Genomic DNA, 17067 nt, shown 5'->3' with positions numbered 1-17067 from the left:
TAAGTATTCTTGATTAACTGACTGAATAGAAGTAAAGGAGAATGGAATAGAATGAGATTAAACGAATTTGCCTCAACTATAAGAATTCTTTCCACATAATTCCAGAGCAATGGATTAGTCAAGGAGGAAAACTTTCTAATACTAGACCTGCCAGTAACTTCTTCTGTGACTTTTGATGGGTCATTTAATATTTCTGGACCTCATTTTCCTCTAATGTAAAATGAGTGGATTGTATAATCCCAAAAATCTCTTCCAACTTGAAAAAAATCTATTTTTCAATAATCCTTTTTGAATGTCCATATGGCAAAAATTGTATATGCCTAACTGAAATTTCTCCTCTTTTTATTTTTTCAAAAACTTTATGTTAAACTTTTTAATGGGGGGGGTCCAAATTCTCTCTCTTCCCTACCCTACCCATCAAGAAGTCAAGGATGATGATATTCATGCTCTTTACCATTTTCAATGACATGGTAGGTAATATATTGAAGCCTACTCATGCCCATTGTATACTTTTCCATTGCCTATTAGATGACCTTTAATTTTAATTTTTCAGAGACTGGGCTATTCCATCAACAACATCCATATGGCATCAATGGAAAGATATTATTGAGTGTTCAGAAAGAAGCTTTGGGGATCACTAAAAGGGATGCAAAATTTCCCAAAGGCAATACTTAATGGATATAGTGTTTTATGTTTACCATAATGAGCATAATGGCATAAATTTCCACCTGACCCCAATAAGAAGGGAAATCCATGGGTTATCCTCCACATTGAAAGATTATTTCTCTCTGACTCCATTATTATTAAAGAAATGTTGTCTCTAAATTACTCTATCCATATCAGAGAGTAAAAGGAGCAGTGCGAAGTAGAGATATTTTTTTAATTCCAGATCCTGAATTTCAAATCAACTTGAAGATATACATTGCCATTTTCCTTTAACTCTGTCTTCCCAATAGTGCATCTCAGTTATTGGCAGAATGAAGAAAGATACATATTCCATTGTATATTTTTTTCTTGACTTTAAAAAATTCTTGCCAGCATCAACTCACAGAGGAGTCAAAAAACATCTGTCAATTTCAGTTCCCACAATTTTACACCCAACAACCCAACATTTGACTGAAGTTTTACTTTTGTTCACAACTCCATAGGTGAGAAATATGTGCATACAGTGTGATAACATTTATCTGAATCATACCAAATGCATTTAGCTTTGCTTTGATTAAAGTCCCCAAAGGGTAGAGTGGCTGGTGAAGGAAACTGCAAAATGGACTGTATTTAGGGAATTCAAAATCTAAAACACATTAGAGGTCAGTTTGTTATAAAATTTTAAATGTGGAGCCACTCTTACAAACACCCAGGACAATCCTGACTGTGTTTATTTCCTGTTTTATTCAGTTCTGTTCTTGGCTTTAGCTATTCCATATAAATTGGGAGGAAGTTAGAAAAGGAAATGGGGAAAGTAACAGAGAATGAATGAGGAAAATTCTTAAGACTCAACATGAAGATATACAAATATATCCCTACCTGGTTCTCAGGGAAAGAGTGTATTCTTATAATAAGGATAATAACTGCATGTTAGAAAAGTTTGCATCTACCAAATGCTTTAGGGGAAGCTAGGTAGCACACTGGATAGAGTAACAGGTCAGGAAAACTTGTCTACCTGAGTTCAAATATGCCCGCATATATTTATTAGATAGTGGCCCTGGGCAAGTCATTTAACCCTATTTCTCTCAGTTTTTCATTTGTAAAATGAGCTAGAGAATTTAATGGGAAATCACTCCAATATCTTTGCCAAGAAACTTCCGAATGGGGTCACCAGGAATTTGACATGACTAAAGCCACTCAACAACAACAACCACTACCAAATGATTTGGAAATGACCACTACCAAATACTTGGAAAACCATAGTCAGGTGGCCAGATATATACCTTAGAAGCTCTCTTTCTTTCTAAACTAACAAAACACCAGTCTTTGCCTTATAAATATAAACTGCAAAATATCTTGCAGAATTCAACAATGGAGCATAACTCTTTTGATGAGCTTTCCATATTCATCTGTCTAAACAACTTTAAAAAAGTGCTATCAAATTGATTTTTCAGCAGAATAACTAATAACACCAAAATCACCATGAGTCATTTTTTCCAGCCCAGAACAGCTTAGTAGAATAGAAAGATCTGTGGATGTTGGTTTTATACCCCAAATAGATCATAGGGAAAAAGACTTGTACAAAAATATTTATCGCTGAGCTCTTTGTGGTGGCAAACAATTGGAAAATGAGGGGATGCCCTTCTATTGGGGAATGGCTGAACAAATTGTGGTATCTGTTGGTGATGGAATACTATTATGCTCAAAGGAATAACAAACTGGAGGAATTCCATGTGAACTGGAACAACCTTCAGGAATTGATCCAGAGTGAAAGGAGCAGAACCAGGAGAACATTATACACAGAGACTGATGCACTGTAGTACAATCAAAGTAATAGACTTCTCTACTAGCAGCAATGCAATAATCCGGGACAATTCTGAGGGACTTAGGAGAAAGAATGCTATCCACATTCAGAGAAAGAACTGTGGGAGGAGAAACACAGAAGAAAAACAACTGTGATCACATGGTTCGATGGGGATATGATGTAGACTCTAAATGAACACCCTAGTGCAAATATCAATAATATGGAAATAGGTCTTGATCAATGACATGTAAAACCCAGTGAACTTGTGCATTGCCTATGGAAGGGGGTGGGAGAAGGGGAGGGAGAAACCATGAATCTTGTAACCATGTAAAAATATTCTAAATTAAATAAATATGTCCAATTAAAAAAAAAGATCTTTGGACATTGGGATGGGTTCTGGCACAAAATAGTAGGGGCAGGACAAGCTATAAAACATGGAGGAAATGCAACAACTAAGAATACCCACCTCTCAGAATTGTTAAGAAATTAAAGGCAGATGTCTAGGCTAGCCCAGAGTGCAGGATAAGGTATCATTTGGAAATTCTGCCTCCTAATATCCAGTTCCATATCACAACTGTAGGGCAGAGAGGAGTGCGTGCAATTGAAGAGGAGGAGGAATTCCAACTGATTAAAGACCAGAGCACAGACAAGGAAAGGAATGCCCATACCAATCAAATATATTTTGTTGGAACTGGAGCATTATTATACCTAAAACTATTAGCAGTCACCCAGACACAATAATAATGTATTTTAAAATTCAAGTATGATCTTTTAAAAATTCTTCCCATACTAAAAAGTCCTAATTATTAAACTGTATGGAATGAAAAAATATAAAATGTAGAGGCCAAGCAAAGAGAAATAATAACCATGTGGGAACCAGAAAAAGCATATATAAATCACCTTTGCTGCACTGTAGTACCAGAATTGTTCCAAATACGTTTTCAGTAATCTTCCAGAAAAGATGAACTTAAGCTCAATAGTTTTAAGTCTATTACCTGTTCAATAGTCTACAGAATATTAAATATGAATAAAATAATACCAGGATAATGACTAGTCCTAGTGCCTATTCTATGTAAATTTTTCGACAAGAGGAATGGTACTTGAAGCCAATCCCCTCTTAGCCTGAATCTGAAAGGTGGCCACAGATGCTATATGAGGGCTGAAGGGACCAAGCTGCTGGGAGGTTCCACTGACCTGTGGACATCCAGGCAATGTGTGTCCATCCAGAGGCCCCAGGCCTCTCAAGTCAATTTTTCCAAACTTTATGGAGAAGAAAGACTTTGAGACATGGCTTGATAACATTTCTGTGGCATTTTCTTTCTCTGATGGACCTGCAGAAAAATGAAAGTCTGAATCATCTGATGAATCTCCGTGGAGCAATCTAACTCAGGCATCTGTTTAATAAACTAAAGAGTCTATTCAAGGGAGACTTCCTCAAACTTTTTTGCCTGCAACTCAGCTTTTGCTATTAATATCCTCATACTTTGCTTAAATTTTGCCTTGTCTATAAGCAGTGGAATATGATTATAAATATACATGTACAGAGATGGCAGGCCACCTATAGAAACTTTCACTGGCAGATTAATGATTCAGTTCCTAATATTTTGCATTAGAAGAAAGTTTATTTGAAGGCAATTTTGAGAATGAAACAATTGGAGAACCATGAAGCCTGTGAAGCCTTCTCGTTAATTGGACGTGGTGCTAGGATAGATGCACTTTAATACAAAAATGGACTTCAGATGACTTGTCTGCTAAGCTCTAGAAAGTAAGCACAGGACAGTGCATACTGCTGTGAAGTTTAATGAACAGAAGCTTGTAGCAGGTTCCTTTGATAATACCGTAGCCTTTGGGAATGGAGTTCAGGAGCCAGAAACCAGCACTACTAAGGACAAATCATTGAATTGTTTAGCATGGACTAAAATAATGATTGGGCAGTTAATAGATAGAGTTCTGGGTCTGAAGTCAGGAAGATGAGTCTTCCTGAATTTAAATCTGGTCTCCAATATTTATTATTGACCCTGGGCAAGTCACTTAACCCAGTTTGCCTCAGGTCCTCATTTGTAAAATGAGTTAAGAAGGAAATAGTAAACGATTCCAGTATCTTTGCCTAAAAAACCCTCAATAGGGTCAGAAAGAGTCAGGCATGGCTGAAACAATTAAACAATAATGATGATCTCGTGGTAAAGGGTTCCATGGATATCACTGCGAAAATATAGGCCATATCAACTGGGATATTCCTAAACATACTCACTGGACATACTGAATGGCTGAACAAGGTAGTTTTGCAAAAACAAAAAGAATAAATTTCTCTTATTCATTCTCCTTACAGCTGACAAGTATAAAACTGAGATTTGGCTGATTGAAAGAGTAATCAAATGTAAATGTTTAAAAACATTGTCTATATCTGAGATTGAAAGTATCTATTTGGAGCCAGGACTCTGTTTTAATAGGAAATACGTCGTATGCAGGTCTGCCCAAGGAATTTATCAGGAGTCTGTGCCAGTTATGATATTTTATCTGACATTTTGACTTTGGAGACATCTTGACGCTATTAACTCCAACTGCTACCCATATATCATGGGCTTTAAGGACAAAAAAAAATCTCATCATCCATTAGCCTCTGACTGAGTACAGGAAGTGAAAAAAGGCGCAAGCATGAAGATGAATGAAATGCCCTGGCCAAATGGACTAAGTAGGCTGGACGATATGGAACTGGTTTTTGGCAAAGAGTTTAACCGACCACAGTATTGACTTGGTATTATAGAAGGAACATGACTGAAGATATGGACAGTAGCTAAGATCAAATGACTTCGGGTGCTGCAGCTGCTATTTCTGAGACAGTTTGTGTGGACCAAAGTTTATACCTAATGATATCTTCATGTTTTTTACAATCATTTATTTTCCCAGATGGGGAGAAAGGGAGAGGGGGAGTTATTTTATTGACATAATGTATTGTAGCATGTTAGCCTCTACATCATTGAAACACAATTGTACTTAGTTATGATTGTCATTATGAAAAAACAAATTTGCAACATATCTTTTTTGACTGGATTATTGGTTTAAAGTAAATAAAATTAAAAGTTAAAAAGAGGAGAAGAAGGAGGAGGAGGAAAAGGAGGATTAAAAGAAGGATAAGGAGGAGGAGGAGTCAGAAGAAGGAGGGGAGAAAGAAGAAGGAGAACAAGAAGGAGGAGGAGAAAGAAGAGGAAGAGGGGGAGATTCTAAAAGTATTATCATCTAGACTTCCAGTTCCAGAGTCAAGATGGCAGAGTAGCAAGGAAGCTTGAAACCACCATGAGAATGCTCTCTAACCAATTTTAAATTAATGACACAAAATGAATGCAGGAGTGAAAGAATCAACAAGGAGACAGAGCAAAGCAACTTTCAATAAGAGAAAAACCAAAAAGGTAGGCAGAGAACATCTGGGGTGCTGGGGATAGAGGGGAGTACAGCCAGCAGGAGGTTACAGGGAGGAGTGAGGAGCAAGCCAAGAGCAAGGCACACACCTCCACCTACATCTGATATACCAGGTTCTAAACCTGATCCCAAGGCAACCTCCAGATCCTGAGACTCTACCTGGACAGGTAGAGGCCCAAGCTAATGCACCCTACTTGAGGTTCCAAGCAAGCATGCAGTGGGGTTTGGAATTCTAGCCCAGAGTAATCTGGGCTGAAGCAGCCTCATCTGTGGGGGCCCAGAGCAAAGCCAGGAGTCCCACCCAGGGCCTGTTGCAAGGACCCCTCTTCAAAGGCCAAAGGGCAAGGCAGTTTCCTGTGTGCATTGTATTGATCAAGCCCAGAGTGAGAACAAAATCTTCAGCCAAGCCCCAGGCTAGAATTTGAGCTGTGCCTGATCTGATCAAGCCCAAAGTGAGACTCAAGTCTGAGATGGAGAATTTCAGGCACCAGCAGTCTCAAGGGTTAATTGTATCAGCCATAGGAGGTGGCTCTCCCAGCTCTTAGGCCATTGTACCATCTTGGTAGAACTGAAACTGGCAGAAACCCAGAAAATTGAAGGATGGAGAGATTCTACGACTTATGTATTCATCGTCTAGCTGCTAGATGTTTCAAATATCATCAGAGATGGTATTTGAATCCACATCTTTCTATGTTATCCGCTATCCTAAATTACATTTCCCATGTATTTCATTTATTCTTCAGCTTTTCCTTCAACAGCACCTATCTATTTGTCTACAGGAGAGGTTTCAAACACCTTAACAATACCAAGTGTTGCTTTAATCATATTAAAATGTAATTGGGAAATATTTAACAAAATTAAAAAAATAGAATGGAACATATATTTAATTTTATAAGTCAATATATTGTCTGCAAGGATCCTTATTTTGGCTTAGTAGCTACCATTTCTTTTTGTTTGACATCATTGCCTACACAAATTGACAGGTACTAAAAGACTTTCCCAGGTCACTTTATCCTACTATTTAGCTCCTGTCCTCTTTGTCTTCTCCCCTTTACACTTAAATATCTCTGGAAAAACTTAGACCAGTGATTCCCAAAGTGGGCACCACCACCTCCTGGTGGGTGCTGCAGCGATCCAGGAGACCCCTGTGGTGATGGCCACAGGTGCATTTATCTTTCCTATTGATTGCTATTAAAATTTAAAAAAAATTAATTTCCAGGGGCGCTAAGTAATATTTTTTTCTGGAAAGGGGGCGGTAGGCCAAAAAAGTTTGGGAACCACTGACTTAGACACTCAATATTTAATCTTCCTCACTACTCACTTAACTTCTGTTGCCACCTCCCACAATTTTAAAGTATTAAACACTTGCATGTTTTTTAACAGAGCAGTCCCATTGCTACGCTTCTAATTGTTAGCTATTGATTCCTACAGAAATAAACCCAAGCTTTTACATTAACTTAATAACTAAACATAACTAAACTAAATAACTAAAACATAAGTAAAACTTCTGTAGTAATTTTAAGGGAATTTTCATTTACTAGTGTGCTTATTTTCAACAAAATACCCTGTAATCCAAATTGGGACACAAGCCTATACTAAATATGAAACCATTTATTCACACAACAAGTTTGTTACCCACCCACAAAATTTATTTTTTTCAAAAATAACCAGTGCCCTCCTACTTACAAAATTCCATGATATTTCTCAGTCCTTATTCCTGATATTTCTGACACATTTAATGATACTAACCGCTCCTAGCTACAGGACACTCTTTTGAATTAATTCAGTATTCCTTGTGATTCTTATCAAAGAATGAATGAACTCATTCCAACAGAATAACAAACTATATTAAGAAAATATGTTTAGGACTAGAAGGTCGACAACCTTACAGCCTTCAGCTTTTTTTCTACAGGAAGCCTTTCTTAATCCCTCTTAATTCCAGTATCATCCCTTTATTGATTATTACTAATGAATATTGTACATAGCTAGCTTCTACAAGTTGTTTCCATATAATCTTCTTCATTATATGTGAGTTTCTTTACAGTAGGGATGATCTTGACTTTTTCTGTATTCTTGGCAATTAGCGTGGAGCCTAACTCATCATAGATACAGAATGTTTACTGACTAATTGACCAATGAATAAATTCTAGAATTGGACCAGAAAGTGTTATCACATTTACTAGTCTGCAATATCAGGATTCATTCATACTTTTTAAAAGCTAGAAAATCATTTGTTCATATTCAGTTTTCTAGCATCTCTGCCATTTTCCATTTTTCAAACATTATCAATGGTGGTTTTATGGTCACATCTGAATTTGGGTTTGGAGCCCTTAGCTCCTTTAAATAGGAGGGGATTTCTTTTATTACTATCTCTTCACTTTTATTGAATGTAATTTAGTTATGTTCTGTTTGTCACATTAATAGGAGCCACAGTAATCAATAAACAGGTCCCTTACTTCAGTGATATTATGTTTCATTATTATATCTTAATCATCAGAAAAGACATTCATGATTCATGTCCAAATATTTTTAAATTATTTTAATTTTCAGTTCTCTATAAATCATATTCCTTCCTATACAAATCCGGATGGAAAATTTTTCTCCTTTAAAAAGAAAGAAAAGCAAATTATAAGATGACTGGTTCTTGCTTCCCTGTCATCTGTTGACATTTCAGCAATTTTCCCCAAGTAATAGTTTTGTAAGTTTCCACTTTCTTCCATTCCTTTTAAATGTTTAGCATTTTTCAAAAGCTTTAGTTTATCATTTATTTTAATCTTGACATCTATATTCATGTATACTTTCCCTCCATTTTTCTTGTGTATCCTTCGATATACAATATTCTTCTGTTTATAAAAAATATATTATTTTAGGTCCCAGATTTCTTAGTTCAGTCATGTTAGATTTTTCTGTGTAGTTATGAATTTTCTTTCTCATTGGGAATTTTATTTTTGAAATTATATTATCATATTTTAATTTTCAGAGCATTCTATTGTTGTGAGTAAGATGAGATTAACTACTTACTCATAACACTATCCTTCTTAAAATTATATTGAGATGTATATGATTAAAATAATCTTGATTATATGTCTGATCATACTAAAAATTCTTCTCTTTTCCTGTTAGAAGTGATACTGTCATCAACAGCACCCAAATTCACAACATCTTTAGATCAACAATCTCCTCCTAAGTGGTTCCTTAGGCATTCCCCCTTCCCAAAACAGAAATAAGGGGTAAGGTGCTATATCTTTTTTTAAATTTTTTTAAAATTTCTTTAGAAAAATATTCCATGGTTACATGATCCATATTCTTTCTCTCCCACCTAAAACACCCCACCCCTGTAGCTGACGTGCATTTCCAATGGGTTTTACATGTGTCATTGATCAAGACCTATTTCCATATTATTGATAGTTGTACTGGGGTGATCGTTTAGTGTCTACATCCCCAATAATATCTCCATCAACCCATGTGTTCAAGCAGTTGTTTTTCTTCTTTGTTTTTACTTCCATAGTTTTTCTTCTGAATGTGGATTGTGTTCTTTATCATAAGTCCCTCAGAATTGCCCTGGATCATTGCATTGCTGCTAGTAGAGAAGCCCATTACATTTGATTTTACTACAGTGTATCAGTCTGTGTATATGGTTCTTCTGGTTCTGCAACTTTCACTCTGCCTCAATTCCTGGAGGTCATTCCAGTTCACATGGAATTCCTCCAGTTCTTTATTCCTTTGAGCACAATAGTATTCCATCACCAGCATATACCACATTTTGTTCAGCCATTCCCCAATTGAAGGGCATACCCTTGTTTTCCAGTTTTTTGCCATTACAAACAATGAGGCTATAAATATTTGTACAAGTCTTTCCCCTATGATTTCTTTGGTGTATAAACCCAGCAGTGGTATGGCTAGATCAAAGGGCAGGCACGTCCTGTTTTATCCTAATTGTGGTTCCCTGGTATCTGAATGACTTACTCTTAGCAACTTATACTATTTTTTCCTTGGTCTGGTAATTCTTGAATTTGGCTATAATATTCCTTGGAGTTGTCAGTTGTGGATTAAATGTAGGAGGTGATCTGTGGATTCTTTCAATCTCTACTTTTCCCTCTTGTTCGAGGATGTAGGGGCAGTTTTCTTGGATAATTTCCTGTAGGATGATATCTAGGCTTTTGCTTTTGTCATGAGGTTCCGGTAGTCCAATAATTCTTAAATTGTTTCTCTACAATCTGTTTTCCAGATCTGAGGTTTTGTCAATGAGGTATTTCATATCTTCCTTAATTTTTTCATTGTTTTGATTTTGTTTTATAGATTCTTGCTGCCTTGTGAAGCCATTTGTTTCTAGTTGTGAAATTCTAATTTTTAAAGACTGATTTCATCCCTGGCTTTTTGATCATCTATCTCCTTCTGGTCTAAATTTATTTTTAGGTCATCGTTCACCTTCTTTGCTTGATTTTCAAGTTGGTCAATTTTGGCTTTCAAGACACTATTTTTTTGTTTTATCATATATTTCCTTTTTTCCAATTGTATTCAACCTCTATTAATTGTTTTTAATTGTATTTTGAGTTCTTCCAAAGCCTATGTCCAATTCACTGGAGTTTCTTTGTTTTTGCTTAGAGTTCCTTGGTCTTCCTCTGTTTCACTTTCTCTTTGTTAATTTCCTGGATAGAAGCTGTCAATTTTAATTTCTTTTTTCTTTTTTCTGTTGTTTACTCATATTTTTCCTTCTTTGCTCCCTGTAATTTGCTATAATCTTGCTCCTCTGATTATTTGCTGGATCTGTGGGTTTGGGCTACTTTTTCCTGAAGGGGCTTTTTCTCTGTTCTGCTGATTGATTGGGTTAAGCTGTTGATTTTAATAACCTCTGATGTAAGATCTTCCCCAGCTGACAACAGAGTTTGTAGTTACTTTCTCTGCAGTCTATGGAGGAGGTGTGTTGGAGCTTCCCTGCCCTCTGAAGACTTCTCATCTGCCCTATTGATGGGATTAAGTCAGGGCAGAGTTGATCTGCAGAGCTAGATGTGCCCTGAGACCAAAACCTTGGGTGGGTGGGTGGGGCAAGATGGAGCATTTTCACTGTGACTAGACTGCCCTCTCTGGATTTCTCCTCTAGCTGCCTCCCAGCTGTCTGTGTTCAATTCCCTCAACCTAGCACAGCTGTACCAGCAAAACCCTCCCTTCCGTTCTAGCGTCCTTCCCTGCCCAGAGATTCCAGGAACCACTGGAGACTCAGCACAGCATGTGGGGGAGGGGTCCTGGGATCTTCCTTCTTCCTTACCCTCAAACCCAATAAGTTAAGAATTCGGGCTTTTTTTTTTTGCATACCACTTGAGCTGAGTCCAGCAGAAGGGTTCTTCCAATTGTGTTCTGTGATTAGATTTGGTTTTCTTTCCCCTTGAAGCACTTCGTTTTTTATCTCGGTGCAGAAGGGTTTCAGAGGTCTGAAGTTTTGCTGTGTCTAAGCTTCCATCTTTCCAGAATCCTCCCTGCTATATCTTTTTTTTAACCCTTACTTTCCATCTTGGAGTCAATACTGTGTATTGGCTCCAAGGCAGGCAGAAGAGAGGTAAAGGCTAGGCAATGGGGGTCAAGTGACTTGCCCAGGGTCACACAGCTAGGAATTGTCTGAGGCCAGATATGAACCTAAGACCTCCTGTCTCTAGGCCTGGCTCTCAATCACTGAGCTACCCAGCTGCCCCCTGCTATATGTTTTAAAAAATATATGTTAGTTTTTAACTGTTACAATTTTGGAATAAGGACTAAAAGTGATAAAATGTGATTTCAATGAGGGATGAATGATAGCCTTTCTCTCCCCTACCATAATGGCAGCAGAGTCACCATTCCCCATGTGTATTATGGATTAATCATCTTGGAGTATCTTATGGACCTTAGTAGTCTTTGGACTTATTGTATATTTCTTTCTTTTAATATTAACCTTGTAAGCTTCAAAGAGTATAAAGCTGGCATCTTCTCCTTTCCTGACTCTCAGGAATGGACAAGTGCTAATGGAAGAGTAAGCATTGGAGAGAAGCCACCAGAAAGATCAAGCTTGGCTGATTAAATGAACAATGCCAGCAGTGATGAAACTGAACATGAATAATTAGCAGCATGCAAAAACTTTTGTGGTCCAACAAATTTTGACTATTTACCTCCCATATGATTGTATTAGTAGTGAGAAGTTAAGATGCTGAATATTGTTTAAATTATTTCATTGTTAGCTGTGATTCTCTTATGCATCTCATTGATTTGTATGTGGGGAGAAATGGTCTATTGTACATCTGGTTCATATTATGCATTAGGTACTTCTTTTCCTTCCCACAAATTAAAATAAAAAATAAAAGTAGCTAGGGTAGAAGATGATGAGTCAATAAAGATGTCAGTAAATATAAGAATGAGGAGGTTATTTCTCCTAATTAGAGGTAATCCTTTTCCAACCCTTGGCAAATTGCAAAAGCTAGATAGATGGTCAGTAGTCTTCTTTTCCATGGTGATGAGTGAGCATAAATACCAACCTATGAGTGGTAAGAGAAGTGGCAGGTACTCCACAAAGCTGAGAAACATACAGGTATTGTCTTCCTGTCTCTGCTACAGTCCATAATTTCTTAACATCATATGGATTAGGCTTGTGAATTTCAAAAGGCTCAAAAAACTAACAGAGTTCCAAGAACTTCAATTCATAGGAGATAAGTTATCATAGCTCAACCAGTCATAGAGAAGTTTTGCCTTGAAGCTTGTATGAATTGGACAGAAGCCTTCACTGAAGAATGAAATTTACCTTGAGGTAGGATTGTAAAATGGATTTAATTTTTAATGGCATTAGAATGTGAACACCATCAGAGATGAGTGTTTTAAAATCAGAAAGAATAGAATTAACCAAGTCTAGGATAATTATTGAAATGGACTTTCTCCATTCTGTTCCTGGCCATAGTGATGTCTAATAATCCAAAGACGTTTGCTGTATTTAATTTAGGAGAACACCATTTTGTCAGGTTAATGGCAGCCATTGTTATCAACAAACAGATTCCCTCTTCAGTGGCATGATATTTCATAGTTATCTTAATTTAAGGAGGCTTTGATTATTTATGGACAAAATTTTTTTAAAAAAATTATTGTAGTTTTTAGTTCTCTATGAATTTAACAATTACATTAATCCATTAATTTCCAATTCTGATGAAATTAAAGAAAAATTGACGTTAGATAAATTTCTTCAGGAACAGATTTCATCTACGAGATATAATTATATTTAACAAGCATACTAGGAGACCAGCCAAGATAGCTGAGTTGGAGGATGCAGCACAGGCCAGCTCTCATAACTGCTACAACAACAAAAATCCCAGAAAACACAATACAAGCAGCAATAATAAAACTAATAAGAAACCATAGTGAATATTCTTCCCAACACAAGATAAAAAATTTGAATCATTATAAAGTGATCAAACAGGAGCTAAGTAATAGGGTATAGTGAGGATGGTGGCAGCTGATCAGGCCTTCAATATTATCAGTTTGTAACAGCATAAAGGAGAACAGAGGTTGGAAAGCAGGAAGGAGAGAGAAATAATGGCTTAATGCAAGAAAATATAAAGCCATAACCAAGTGACAGATTTGCTGAAAAATAGAAAGGCAAAAAAAGAAGTTAAATCCATCAGACAACAAAATTAATCAAAGGATTTTTTAAAAAATTAAAATAAAAAATTAAGGAATATCTTCTTTTATAATGACCTGGAAAACTGAATAGAGAGAGAAAAATTAATAATAATTGGTGTACATTATAGACACAACAAAAAATAATACATAAAAATATTTCAAGAAATCATAAAACAAAATAGTCCAAATATATTAGAATATTATCTAGTGAAAATAGAATGTATAAGTCATCTTCTAAAAGAAACCCCAAAATAAAAACTCCCAGAAACATTAAAAGCAAACCACAGAACCTTAAAGTCAAAGAAGAAAATGATGTGAACATCATGAAATAATGAATCCATGCCCTAAGTAGCCCAATCAGGATCTCACAAGACTTAATATATATGAAAAAGAAAATCAGAGTAAGAAATATGATAGTCCAAAAGGGAAAAAAATTAAAGGAATATCTTATATAACAAAAATGGATCTTCAAAATAATAAAGAACTTCTAAGCATTCCTAAGGAAACAACCCTAATTAAGAACTTTATTTATTTATTTATTTTGTTTTTCTTTTTTTCTTCCAGGTCATTTTATTTTTTTTAATTTAAATATTTTATTTCTTTAGAAAAATTTTCCATGGTTACATGATTCTTCTTTTTACTTTCCCCTTCACCACCACCCCCATATCCCATGCACTTTTCCACTAGTTTTAACATGTGTGATCAATCAAGACTTATTTACATATTATTGATAGTTACATTGGTGTGGTCTTTTTGGGTCTACATCCCCAATCATGTCCTCATCAACCCAAGTGTTCAAGCAGTTGTTTTTCTTCTGTTTTTCCACTCCTGCAGTTCTTCCTCTGAATGTGGGTAGCGTTCTTTTCCATAAGTCCCTCAGAATTGTTCTGTGTCATTTGCTGCTAGTACAGAAGTCCATTACATTCTATTTTTACCACAGTGTATTGGTCTCTGTGTACAATGTTCTTCTGGCTCTGCTCCTTTCATTCTGCATCAGTTCCTGGAGTTCTTTCCAGTTCACATGGAATTCCTCCAGTTTTTTATTCCTTTGAGCACAATATTATTCCTTCACCAGCATATACCACATTTTGTTCAGCCATTCCCCAATTGAAGGACATACCCTCATTTTCCAGTTTTTTGCCACCACAAATAGTGTGGCTATAAATATTTTTGTACAAGTCTGTTTATCTATGATCTCTTTGGGGTACAAACGCAGCAATGCTATGGCTGGATTGAAGGGCAGGCAGTCCTTTAGAGCTCTTTGGGCATAGTTCAAAATTGCCATCCAGAATGGTTGGATCAGTTCACAACTCCACCAGCAATGCATTAATGTCCCAATTTTGCCACATAACCCTCCAACATTCATTACTCTCCCCTTCTCTCATTTTAGCCAATATGCTAGGTGTGAGGTGGTACCTCAGCGTTGTTTTGATTTGAATTTCTCTAACTATTAGAGATTTCGAACATTTTCTCATGTACTTATTGATAATTTTGATTTCTTTATCTGAAAATTGCCTATTCATATCCCTTGTCCATTTATCAATTGAGGAATGGCTTGATTTTTTAATACAATTGATTTAACTCCTTCTATATTTGAGTAATTAGACCTCTGTCAGAATTTTTTGTTATAAAGATTTCTTCCCAGTTATGTTGTTTCCCTTCTGATTTTGGTTGCATTATTTTTGTTTGTACAAAACCTTTTTAATTTAATATAATCAAAATTATTTATTTTACATTTTGTAATTTTTTCTAACTCTTGCTTCATTTTAAAATTTTCCCTTTCCCATAGATCTGACAGGTATACTATTCTATGTTTAGCTAATTTTCTTATAGTTTCCTTCTTTATATTCAAGTCATTCACCCATTCTGAATTTATCTTTGTGTAGGGTGTGAAATGTTGATCTAAACCTAATCTCTCCCATATTGTTTTCCAATTTTCCCAGCAGTTTTTGTCAAATAGTGGATTTTTGTCCCAAAAGTTGGGCCCTTTGGGTTTATCATACACTGTCTTGCTGACATCACTTACCAAGTCTATTCCACTGATCCTTCTTTCTGTCTCTTAGCCAGTACCATACTGTTTTGATGACCACTGCTTTATAGAATAGTTTAATATCTGGTACTGCTAAGCCACCTTCCTTCGTTGTTTTTTTCATTATTTCCCTTGATATTCTTGATCTTTCATTATTCCAAATCTTTGTTATAGTTTTTCCTAATTCAGTAAAAACTTTTTTGGCAGTTTGATAGTTATGGTGCTACATAGGTAAATGAATTTGAGTAGAATGGCCATTTTTATTATGTTAGCTCGTCCTACCCATGAGCAATAAATGTTTTTCCAATTGTTTAGATCTAGTTTTAATTGTTTGGAAAGTGGTTTATAGTTGTTTTTGTATAATTCCTGTGTTTGTTTTGGTAGACCCCTTTAAAAGAGGGAGTTGAGTGAGTGAGGCTACTTTTGGTTTGATGAAGGGGACTGAGACTGTTCCACGTGGTGTGTTTAAAGGCTGAATCTTTCTGAACTTCTATTAAGAAACTTCCTTTTATAGACTCTGTGAATGAAATTTGCTCCATTCACCGCTGGGCCTCAGGCCCTTAACCCTGAACTGACGGTTAAAATCTACCTGTATTAATTTAATTAAATTTATTAAATCTCTTTTTTGACCTCCCCACTCCCCTGCTCCCCTTGGTTAATCCTTTCTGACTTTCTCAGCAGGGTTAGATAGAATTCTATATCTTAATGGATATAGCTACTCTTCCCTCTCAGGGTTAATTCCACTGAGAGTAAGGTTTAAATATTACCTCTTAACGCTCTCTTCCTCTCCTTCTTATATTAGTATTCATCCCCTCCCCTTCCCATGTCCTCTTTGTGTCGTATAGAATATCCTATTTTTCTTTTTTTTTCTTTTTTTTTATTTCAAACCCTCAACTTCTGTGTATTGACTCATAGGTGGAAGAGTGGTAAGGGTACGCAATGGGGGTCACGTGACTTGCCCAGGGTCACACAGCTGGGAAGTGTCTGAGGCCAGATCTGAACCTAGGCCCCCACGTCTCTAGGCCTGGCTCTCAATCCACTGAGCTACCCAGCTGCCCCTATCCTATTTTCCTTATTCATTCAAGTTTCTCTTGGTGCCATCTACTCTTCTGCCCCCTTCCCCCCCCCCATCTCCTCTTAGACCATTTAGTATTCCAACCTCTCCCTGTCAATAATACTTCTAATTACTATAATAGTGAATACAGTTTTTGAAAATTACACCTAACATTTCTCCAAATAGGAATACAAATAATTTGTTCTTATTAAAGCCCTTAAAGAGGCAAATTTAAACATAAGAGTTTTCTTTTTTTCCCCCTTTGTTTCTTATTCACCTTTTCATGTTTCTCTTGGTTTTTCTGGTTGGATATTGAACTTTCCATTTAGTCCTGGTCTTTTCTGTGCAAATACTTGGAAATCTTCTATCTTATTGAATGCCCATACTTTCCCCTGGAAGTATATAGTCAGTTTTGATGGTAGGTGAACCTTGGTTGTAGACCCAGTTCTCTTGCCTTTCTGAATATCATATTACAAGTTTTGTGGT

The 17067-nt window shown here is 36.2% G+C and overlaps 1 pseudogene; it reads left to right on the top strand.

Moving 5' to 3' along the window:
• The first annotated feature begins 3713 nt into the window (after positions 1-3713).
• Positions 3714-5228, top strand: LOC123250136 (annotated as a pseudogene).
• The last annotated feature ends 11839 nt before the right edge of the window (positions 5229-17067 follow it).

The sequence above is a fragment of the Gracilinanus agilis genome, chromosome 5 (assembly GCF_016433145.1).
Source record: "Gracilinanus agilis isolate LMUSP501 chromosome 5, AgileGrace, whole genome shotgun sequence".
Lineage (NCBI taxonomy): Eukaryota > Metazoa > Chordata > Mammalia > Didelphimorphia > Didelphidae > Gracilinanus > Gracilinanus agilis.
This window is presented reverse-complemented; position numbering and strand designations above follow the sequence as displayed.